Genomic DNA, 10,658 nt, shown 5'->3' on the forward strand with positions numbered 1-10,658 from the left:
GCAAGGGGGCTACAACTACAACAAAATGAACATATTGGAAAAGTTACCGTGATTTAATTGTAATACACGTTTCAAAATGATGCCGAAGTAACAACATACTGATACCGGTCTGCAGACAAGACGGCAGGCGAAAAACCTTTTAAAATGCATGTTTTCTGAATGGAGATGGGATCGATCAGGCTAAGCTAACGTTGTATATGTTCCGTCCACACTCACAACAACGGCCTACAGACATAAATAGACCAGCGACTGTATTCGCCATGACAGTCTGTGGTTTGTACTTGTTTAACTTTTGTCTAGTTTCTGAACAGATATGAGGAGCTCTGAGGGCTAACAGCTAACAGCTGATGTCTTGGTTTTGTGGTTCGCATTGAAGATGACTTCAAGGCAGTTTTACGCAGCGTCGCTCCGCCCGCCGAACAGCCGATCGCCCCGCCTACACTGCGTTACTATAGTTACTACCCCAGTTGGTAAACTGTGATGGAAACGCAGTATAAAGTGAGCCTGGCCTACCAAGGCCTAACCATACCGTACTAAGCCGTGCTAGGTCCTGCAGTGGAAAAGCGCCATTAGATCATCTTACATGATCAAATGGAATAAGTGAAATAAATGATGGTGAAGGAAGTTTGCCCAGACTTCCTTCACCATCACTTTTTTAGTGTTTGAATATATTATTGATAAGCAGCAGCGCTTTAGGGATGTCTAAGGGCATGTTCATCAGAGAGAAAATTACAGAGGATCAGCACAATTTACAAGTGACCTTGCTCAGGGGGGCCTTTAAGCCATTTTGTACTTTTTTTTTTTTTTACCTGTGTCAGACTCTTAGTAAAACATAATTTAGGCTTTATTTAAACATCTGATGCAACTAAATGACTCACAGGTCAATAACAAACAGTTTAAATGGTCTAACAATGCCTGAGCAGCGACGAGAGGCTTTAATCAAGCTGGACCATAACAGAGCAGATTTCAGCGCTGTGAATAACAACCACGGTGTGATCTTTTTAGTTCATACACGATCCATTACAATGTTTAACTTTTCTCATGAAAATGTATTGAAGTTATGAAAATGATGGTCCCCAAAGCACCTGACACAATCTGAACCGAACGATCAACGCCTCGGGCGCACAGAAGGACATCGATGAAGAGAGCTTAAATATGCTGGTTTAATATGCATTTGTTTGTGTTTTAGCAGACTGAGATGTGCTCCTGCAGTGATCACGGCCAAAATCTGTTCTGCAAGAGCCACAGTGTCCAGCTCTGTGCTAAATCAAATTAAATCATTTCCAACCTCACTAAAGTATTTTCAATTTTCTCTGCTGAAAGACTAGAACACTACAAGGCAAAACATTAACTGTAAGTATTAAGTTATCTTTCTTCCTCACTGTTTTTTAATTATATATTTTTACACGACAACCATGTAATGATGTCATATAAAAATATCATACCCATGGTTAAATTATGAAGTAAAGATCCATACTTGTGTGTTGTTTATGGATGCTCCTTTAAGTGTACGGAAGGGAATTGTATAAGTGTGGCACACATGAACACACACACACACACACACACACACACACACACACACACACACACACACACACACACACACACACCATAAATAGAACAAGAAACAAGGTTTAAAAATGCACTCATGCACTAAGACACATACACTTCTTAACATCTTGAAAAACATCCATTTTCTCTTTCCCTCTCTCTGCTTTTCTCTTTGAAATGCACGCACGCACGCACGCACACACACACACACACACACACACACACACACACACACACACACACACACACACACACACACACACACACACAAACACCCTCACGAGGACACGTAGGAACAGATTAAGTCCAAATCAATGACTGTGGCTGGACTGGGAGAGAGATTTCACCCAGGGTTCTCGTTAAGGTCTGACACATGCGGCAAAGGCTGGAGGGAGTGTTATTACCAGGGTGATGGTTGATAAGACACTCGTTTCTCCACGGTGCGTCCCGCGGGAAAATGCATCGTGCAGCCATGGAAACCATAAGGCTAGGTGATATGCTATAATTGGGCCAGCGTTTTTTAACGCTGCAGCTGCACAGCCAGGTATGCCACTGTCTTCAAATGAGAAATTATAGTGGAGCCACAGCAGAGAACATGCGACCAATTTCCATGTTTTTTCTTACCTTTTTGATTTGTTCAATGAAGCTGACTTATACAAAGAGGATATGTCACAAGAGAAACACCTGCAAGACTAAAAAACCTCAATAATGTAGAATATTAGAATGGATAGGCTAACACACTTGTTTTGCTTCCTATTTGACATTTTTCTGCTTCAGTTTAGAGGAAAACTGCATGAGGAAACACCGTATAAGATGGAGGAAAGAGATGAGGGAAAAGGAAGAGGAGGAGGTGGAGAACGGGGGGAAAGATAGTCGTCGGCCAATCCCTGCTCAGCCTCTGTAACTTGGTTGATTACGATCAATTTCCCTGGTATCGATGGCCTCCCTGGCCCTGAGCTACACTCCCTCCTGCACTTTGCATGGTACGTGCTTTGTGTACCATGACATGACTCACACTCCACCTCACCATCCCTATCAGCCCCACCTGCAGTCCCTCCATCCTGGCCTTGAGAAATATCAACAGCTGGGAAGCAGTAGGGTTATAATCAAGCAATCAAAAAACCCACAAATGTTTCACCTTCCATGTTCTCAGTTTCTTTAAAACCTGAGTTAATGCAGTATCTTGAACTGATTGGCTTGTGAGCATGGTAGGTGTAAAAAGTTTGGGTTACTGCAGCAGTGCAGGCGGAAGGATTTTTTTTCTTTCTGTCAAGGCTGCTGAAGGATTGAGCACTAGCTAAAAAACTGTGGGAGACAAGGTGGAAATGATGAGATGAAGTTTGGTCACGACGTGCTGGACCGAAAGCCCCAAATCTGTATTTGTTCTGGGGAATGCGAAACTGTCCTCCCTCCGGCATGTGCGAGGGCGCATCCCGCTCGCTCTATCTCTGCACACTTGGCACGCTCTATCCGAATTAATTGCATCTCTGCAAGGGAGAGCGAGATGGATAGAGGGAGAGGGAGAGGTTTAGTCCTTCTGTTGGGCTGGTCTTGCTACAAGGGGAGTCATTTAAAATTCTGCCTCCCATGTGGCTCCTAGTTTTCACTTTAATGACCCCCCTCCTCTTCCTCTGCTTTTTACCCCATGACTTTCCTGTGTTTTGAGCTTCAAGCTGAGTTTTCTATGGCTGCACGGTGCAGATGAACACCTTGTTCCTGCACATATACAGATAAATAATGCTTGGTTATTGACCAGCATCAAAGCCATTAGTGACAAAATACTGAATGCACCTTCTGTCTCTCCCTCAAAGCATTGTCCTTGCTTCCTCTCCCCTCCATCTCCACAATCAGTCATTACCGCCATCAGCGATCCAACTCTCCGCTGTATTCTGGATTGCCTATTACTTCGCGAGTACCACCTTCTCTCTGAGAAAATGGCCGCTACACCTGTTGTCAAGGCGGAGGATGTTTGAATTAGGCTTTGCACTTGATGCTGTTAAAAAAGGAATGCTTTGTTTTGGAAAATATTAGATATATTTAGTTAGTTAGTACTTTTGTTCACAGTTTGGAAACCTGTGTCTAGGTAATAAGTCCTAAAGTCAGGATCCTATCCTTTTGAGGATAGTTTTATATACACGTGTGTGTGTGTGTGTGTGTGTGTGTGTGTGTGTGTGTGTGTGTGTGTGTGTGTGTGTGTGTGTGTGTGTGTGTGTGTGTGCGCGCAAGGCCATGTGGACTGCCGCAGTTTTTACTGGCTCTTCAGTGAAGCTCTGTAAGAGGCACGATAGGAAATGGCCTCAATAAGATAAAGCTGAGCTTTCTACATGGTTCTCTGCAGGGGTCTCACACACATATCAGTGTGTGTGGGGTGGGGGTAGAGTGTAGGACAGCGGCAGCCCACAAGGTCAGCGTAGGCAGTGTATATGGTTGTTTTTCTCAGTTTTCTCTCTCTCTCAGCGGTGGAGCTGCTGCCTCCCCGGGTCTCTCCTCTATCTGGTCAATACCTCCGCGCAGCTTCTGACGATCAATGCAGGGTCAATACCTCTCAGACGCCTGCCTCTTTGTGCTCTCACTGATTTAGATACCACCTACCCTGGGCATCTTTTATTTTTTTTACTTTTTCTTTCTCCCTGTTTTTTTATGACCCTGGCTCTGACTTAAATACGTGGACCTGCTGAAATTAGAGACAAAGCATTAAATCTGAGCACAGAGCGCACGTCCTCTGCCAAACGGCATAAACCTTAGCCTCTCATCAGGTATGCACACGAGTCGACTTTGGTGGCCTATTGTTCGCCCGAGATGTCTTTCCACATTTTTCACTAGCTGTAAGAAAAACAAAGACGTCCATTAATCTCCAGGAGAAACTATGAATCATTAACTAAACACTGCAGTTATATTCAGGTTGCCCCAAGAACATTATTCTAATAAATGCTTTGCCAGATTCAGGTTGGCTCCATAACAGACTCAGTGTTATTCACCTGTAGATGGGGCTAGATTAAGTCTAAAAAGTCCATACTCTGACTTAATAGAGCCTTCAGCATTTTATACAGACATTCAGTCATGCTATCAGCTGACCCAAGAGCATGCAGTTTACATTTAGACTCACAACGATCTGTTAATGCCAAATGACTCACATCTATTCCTGCTGCACATTCACATGCTGCTGCTGCTGCTGATGATGATGCTGGTGGTGATGATGGTCATGATGATGATGATGATGATGATGATGGTTCTCCTTTTACACAAAAATAATCTCTTTTTATCATGTCCTGGTGGATGCGTTCAGTTATCTGTTTACTTCAGGCACTGTGCAAAGGTTATAGGTGTGGAGAAATTATATAACAATTAATGGTTAATATTAATATATTTCTATGCACCCTTTTTGGGGAAAATATGAAATACCCCCAACATATTTCTTGCAAATACACAAAAATAGTCTGTACTCTCCATGTTTGAACAGAGCTACTGGGGACTTCTGGTGTGAGACGTGTTGAGTCATCATACCCAGATCTCCAGAAATATAGTTTAAAAAGTATACAAAAATACAAAACTACTATCTAAACTATTCCCTCACTAATGTTTTTGTACAACCCTTGAACTTGAATCTGGCTTCATTGAAACCTGAGAAGCATTGGGTGCACCAAACAAGTGCATAATGTCCAATAAAAGAAAAGAGGTTATTAACCTTTTGACACACACTCACCTGTCCTTTGGATGTGTACACAGACTGCCAAAAAAGAAATAAGAACATGTGAATACATATCTATGTATATCTATATATGTATATTCTGCATATATGTACTGTATATATATGTAAACGGATATATATATATATATATATAATGAAAAGATTAGAACAACATGTTTTGGTCATTGTTGGCATTTTCTAAAAGAACATACTCTCACAAAAATAAGCTTAACATTATAATGCCTTCTAAATTATTATATTCAAGGCCGACTAGCCTGACAAGGAGGGAATGCGTCATTATTGCCATTGTTATTGAAAACAATTTGTTTACTTCACTGATTATACGCAATTCTTGCCGAGTTCTTAATACTTTGGACACATTAGCAATGGAAATTTGTCTTGTAACTATTTCTTGTAAGAAAGAAATCATTAGCAGCGGTGGTGCAGCTGTGGCGGAATAACGGCAACGTGACATCTGTTGTTATTCCATTATTAGGGTACCAGTTTCCCCCACTGATTAACAAAACAACTCACACTCTTTGTACCAAAAGTAACAGAAGAGGTGCAGGAAAAATCGTGCGAAGACCAGCAGGAGATCAAACATGAAGTCAAACATGGAGCATAAAGCACAAATCATAACTCTAATTTATTCAAAACCAAAATAAATCATTATTCCTCACTCAAAAAACTGAATGAACATTAAGCACATTAGGAAAAAAGGAGAAAAAACATTGATTTTTCAACTGAATAAAAAACACAAGCCAAACCCAGTAGGCCATTAAAAACACCCACAGAGCCATTTGGCATCGTTATTCTGGAGACCTATTACTCTTCACAAAGTGAAATCAAGTGGGAGTAAACAATAAAACTAAATATATTAAAAACTGTATTTTGACCAAATGTTGGTCCTTCAATGATAATCCTAATTCAAAGTAACTATCTTTAGCTCCAATATACAGTAAGTGGCTTTAATGAGCAGGACAGCATTAAGAGTAAAGATGACAGCATGATACATTAAATAACTTTACATGAACTGGCTGTATGAACTAATGTGTGAGCTTTATCGGGTGACTGACGTGTGTGAGACCATCCCACTCAATACACTTGTCTTTTAAAATTCCCACGTTTTGGTAATTTAACTCACAGTCTAAGAAATCTAAGAAATCTCAGTCACAAATTCAAACTGCTGAAAATTGACACAAATGCAAGCATACTGTGCCAGATTGTCAAATGTGTATATTAGCATGATTAAAATACACTGTGTCTGCAAAGGAAACACATTGATGTGATATTAAAGTAATTTTGGGTATTCTTTATCCCACTAATATGTGTGAGCAAGAAGCAGCAAAAATTTGGAAAATGTTAAATTCAATTTCAGATGTGCAAGATGTCTTTGGGAACCAAACGAGCACCCAACAGTTTTTTAAATAATACATTAAAGCATCTTAACATATCAGCTTTATAATTATGAACCATCCCCTCTGCAACCCGATCACCTGAAGATAAGGTTGATATTGGACAATCCTGCAATTTTCAGTATGCTTTTTACTTTCAACCACATCTATTTATGGCAACTTGGTATTGTTAGCCAACAGCAATACTTTAAATAGGGTTAAGCTTCATTAGAGTTATGACAAGATACAGTCAATAAAAAATGGAACTTTAATTTGCAGGTAATTTCATGAAAGCAAGATTTATACGCACATATGCATGCAATCAGGGAACACTGCTTCATGCATCGGTATCAAACCTTGAATACTGATGTAAAGGTTCTCAATTGGTAAATCTCCCTCTTTTTAACAGCTGACTCATTATCAAATCTGTCCGCCCCTACTTTTTCTCCACCTCCTGACCCACTTCTGACCTCACATTAACTGCAGATGCAGCAACTTTACTCACGTAGTGGTAAACTGCCAGCTTGAGATCTTCTGCTACTTAGAGTCCCTTTACTTGTGAAATGAGCATCAGATTTCATCCCTTAGTTTACACAATTATCATCCTCTGACCAATTCATTTCATGTCTGTGATTGTGAGCAAAAAGTGGCATCGTAGGGTTTCCTGCATTGACATTCAGAAATGTTATTAAAAAGCTTTGCTGGGGAAACATTGAAGAGAGAGTGCTTAACGAATGTGTGGGCACAGGATAACATTCAGTCAGGACATTTGTAAACAACGGAGCGGGGGCACTCAAATTCAGGTTTCCAATCCAAAAACAAATCCAGTATGAAAATGACCTAAATCCCACATTGTGACAGATCATTAGCCCGACATGAGAGAGAGAAAAGAAACAAAGAAGCGAACCGAGGATAAACATTGTGAAGTAACCAAGTATTAGTGAATACCCCAGAGAACACTGAAAGGGACAGTTATGATTGTTTGGAGTAGGGTTGTATGCGGTACCATAGTCAGTATTTACTTACAGTCCAACAACAATCAAAAATACATTTCCCTAAGTGTTTGATATACTGTTTTACCTTTCTATTAGACATGTATACAGTCTACATGCATTTTTCTCTCGCCAAAGCCACCAGTCTCCATACATTTAATTTGTGTATGTTCCATGTTTGGCTTTGACAAGGGCATGCATGTCGATGGATAACACAGTTTTCTCAAGGCTGTCACAGCAAGGTAAAGTTATAAAAAGTATGTTGAATATAGCAAAAACTTGATCGTGATTTTTTTGGGTTTTCTTTTGTTTTGCTGACGGACTTTTTCCACAGCAGTACATTTCTTTGAAAATGCGTGTGAAGTTCTGTCTGCTTCTCCTGACCAGCGGTGTGCCTCAAGAGATTTAAAGGATGTTATACTCTGACTGTGGATATATACCTCATAGCACCCTGCTTCAAAACATACAAACCAATATTTGAAATCGAGATGAAGAAGTGTTTGGTTTTGAAAAAGTCTGTGGGAGCATGTTGGTGAAGATACAGCTTCTATGAAAAGGTAATTCAATACGATGTTGCACCCTGTGAATCACAGCCGTTGACCTGCGTCTACTCTCCCAAACAGGCACGGTGATTGGAAGGCCTGTGAGGAGCCCGTGACATGATGGTAATTTTCATTACTCGGGGTTGGAGTGCGTGCGTGACTGACGCCATTAGAGAAAGTGCAATTACAGTAGGCTTTGGTGACCTTGCTGACTAGTGGAGGTCACGGCTTCTCATTAGAGTGTGGTGGAAGGCAGCCCAGTGTCTGCACTGTGCCAATCAATAAGAGCGTAGCTTGGTCGGAGCTAATCATAGCTTTCACGCAGCCTCACGCCCTGCCACCCCCCATCACCACACATCCTTCCTCTGTTCCACCTTTTAGATCCCTTATTACCACAGCACTAAGACCTTTTTCAGGAAATTACTTTGAACACATAGTATATAACACCCCTTGCTGTTAAATACCAACCAACTATGTGCAATATGTGCTATATGTGCAATATATATATTTATATATATGCCGTTAATAACTGTGCAATATATACCTGGCTGCTAAATCCTAAGAACTGTTACAGGATGCGTATTTTGTAAATTGTGTAACTTCTTATTTTATTCTATTTTGTATTATAACTTTTTTTTAAACTTTAAACGTCACCTATCATGCTATTTTTAGGCAATAGCATAGGTCTCAGATATATATATATATATATATATAAAAAACATGTCTATGAAGTGTTTTGGTCAAAATACCAAACAGATAACCCAATCTAGCCATGCCTCATATCCCTCTATTTCTCTTCCTGTTCCAAAAGTGCTGATTCTGGGTATAAATAGGGTCTCTCTTGAGAATGAGACCCTGTGTCTCAATGAGATTTCCCACAGTATAAATAAAGGCTAAATCAAATAAATAAAAATAAACTTTTGTTTTTTTAAACTGAAACAAATAAAAATAACAGGGGGCGGAGCTTATGCCGGCTCATGAGGGACCTGGCAGATACTGGCCGTTTCTCAATCGCGAGGAAACTGGCTTCCAAGCCAATATTTCAAGGATACTACGTCATCGAGTGCCGCCGAAAGACTGTTCCAATCTCCAGCATACTTGGAATTCCACCGAGGCCGCGTCCTTGGTTTGGGGGTAATTTCGANAGCTTTAATGGGGCGTTTGGGTTCCTGCGTCCGGGGAGCACCTTTAAGGTTTCATAATGGGTAGAATTCGCGTCCTTCAAATCCCCACAATGCTTTGAGCACGGACCAATTTCCCCAAATCTGTGGCGGAAAATGTAAGGCGGGGCCTCTCATATGACGCACACCTGCACACTTGCTAGCCTGTTCCACTCTTTGTTTTCAGAATGCCAGGAAGGATTCTTGCCAAGCTTCTGAAGGAAGTGACATGTGCTAAAAAGCAAGCATCCTCGCGATTGAGAAACGGCCACTGTCTAAAATGCTGCGGAGATGAAACGCAAGGATTATTAGATCAAGGATTATTTCTGAAACAGTATGGAGCTCAAAGGCTTTCTCTCTTGCCGGTTATACCACAAGGTGAGTTCCTTTTTATTTCCTGCTTCTTCACACACATGCTCTCTCCAGTAGGCCTACAGGTTAGCTCTGAGTGTTAGCGATGCTAATGTGAACACCGACCATATTACGTCCAAAACAGTCGGGCATTGTTTCTGATAGCAACTTTCCTGACAGTGCTGTGGGTCTGCCGCCGATTTGACGTCATATCGGCCGCAAATCTGGATCAATAGTAGTGAGAGGTAAGAGTTTGTGTCTTCTGCAAAAGGCTTTTTAGAATACGAGAACGATAGTCAAAAAAAACGGAACCAGTAGTCAAGTGGACTACAAGTTTTGGAGACTGAGTATGTAGTAAGTCTTCACGTGTGGACTCTGATAGACTCTCTTTGAAACTTTTGTGGGGTCCAAAGTCTCAGGAACCGGTTATTTATGTTTAGACTCCTTACTAACGAGGACTCGCCTTGGTAAACTTCAATGTTTTGGTCTCGAAACCATATTAAAAGTGTAAGTAGGTGTGGAACACTTGCCTTTTAACGTGTTAAATGAGTTGATTACACTGTATCCTACGGACAACATTAATGATAAATGATGTATATTTACTGTTAACAGAATTGCAAGTAGCACATTTCCACCATTAATGTCGACAATGAATAGATATAAAAAGGACATACGAAAACGGTGTGTAGGTGGTGAGTATGATATAGTTTAGTTTAGTTTAGTTTATGAAAATAATCAGGGTGTCTCCCCCTCTAAATGCAACAATGTCGGTGTTTTTGTTGGTTTCTTGTTGAATTACAATGCATCTTGAGTACGTATTTTTTCATACTTTCCCCTGGATAGTACGTTTTACGTGAAAACTACAGGAAAATATGTATTTATACACAGGGGGCCACACAGTCCTTGAGTGCCGTCCGTTTTTTAGTCTTTTATTTTGTTAAGAGAAAAGGAGGCATGGGTTTAGAGATTTTTAGCCTCTA

The sequence above is a fragment of the Notothenia coriiceps genome, unplaced genomic scaffold, assembly GCF_000735185.1.
Source record: "Notothenia coriiceps isolate Sejong01 unplaced genomic scaffold, NC01 NC01_scaffold00013790, whole genome shotgun sequence".
In the NCBI taxonomy this organism is placed as follows: Eukaryota; Metazoa; Chordata; class Actinopteri; order Perciformes; family Nototheniidae; genus Notothenia; species Notothenia coriiceps.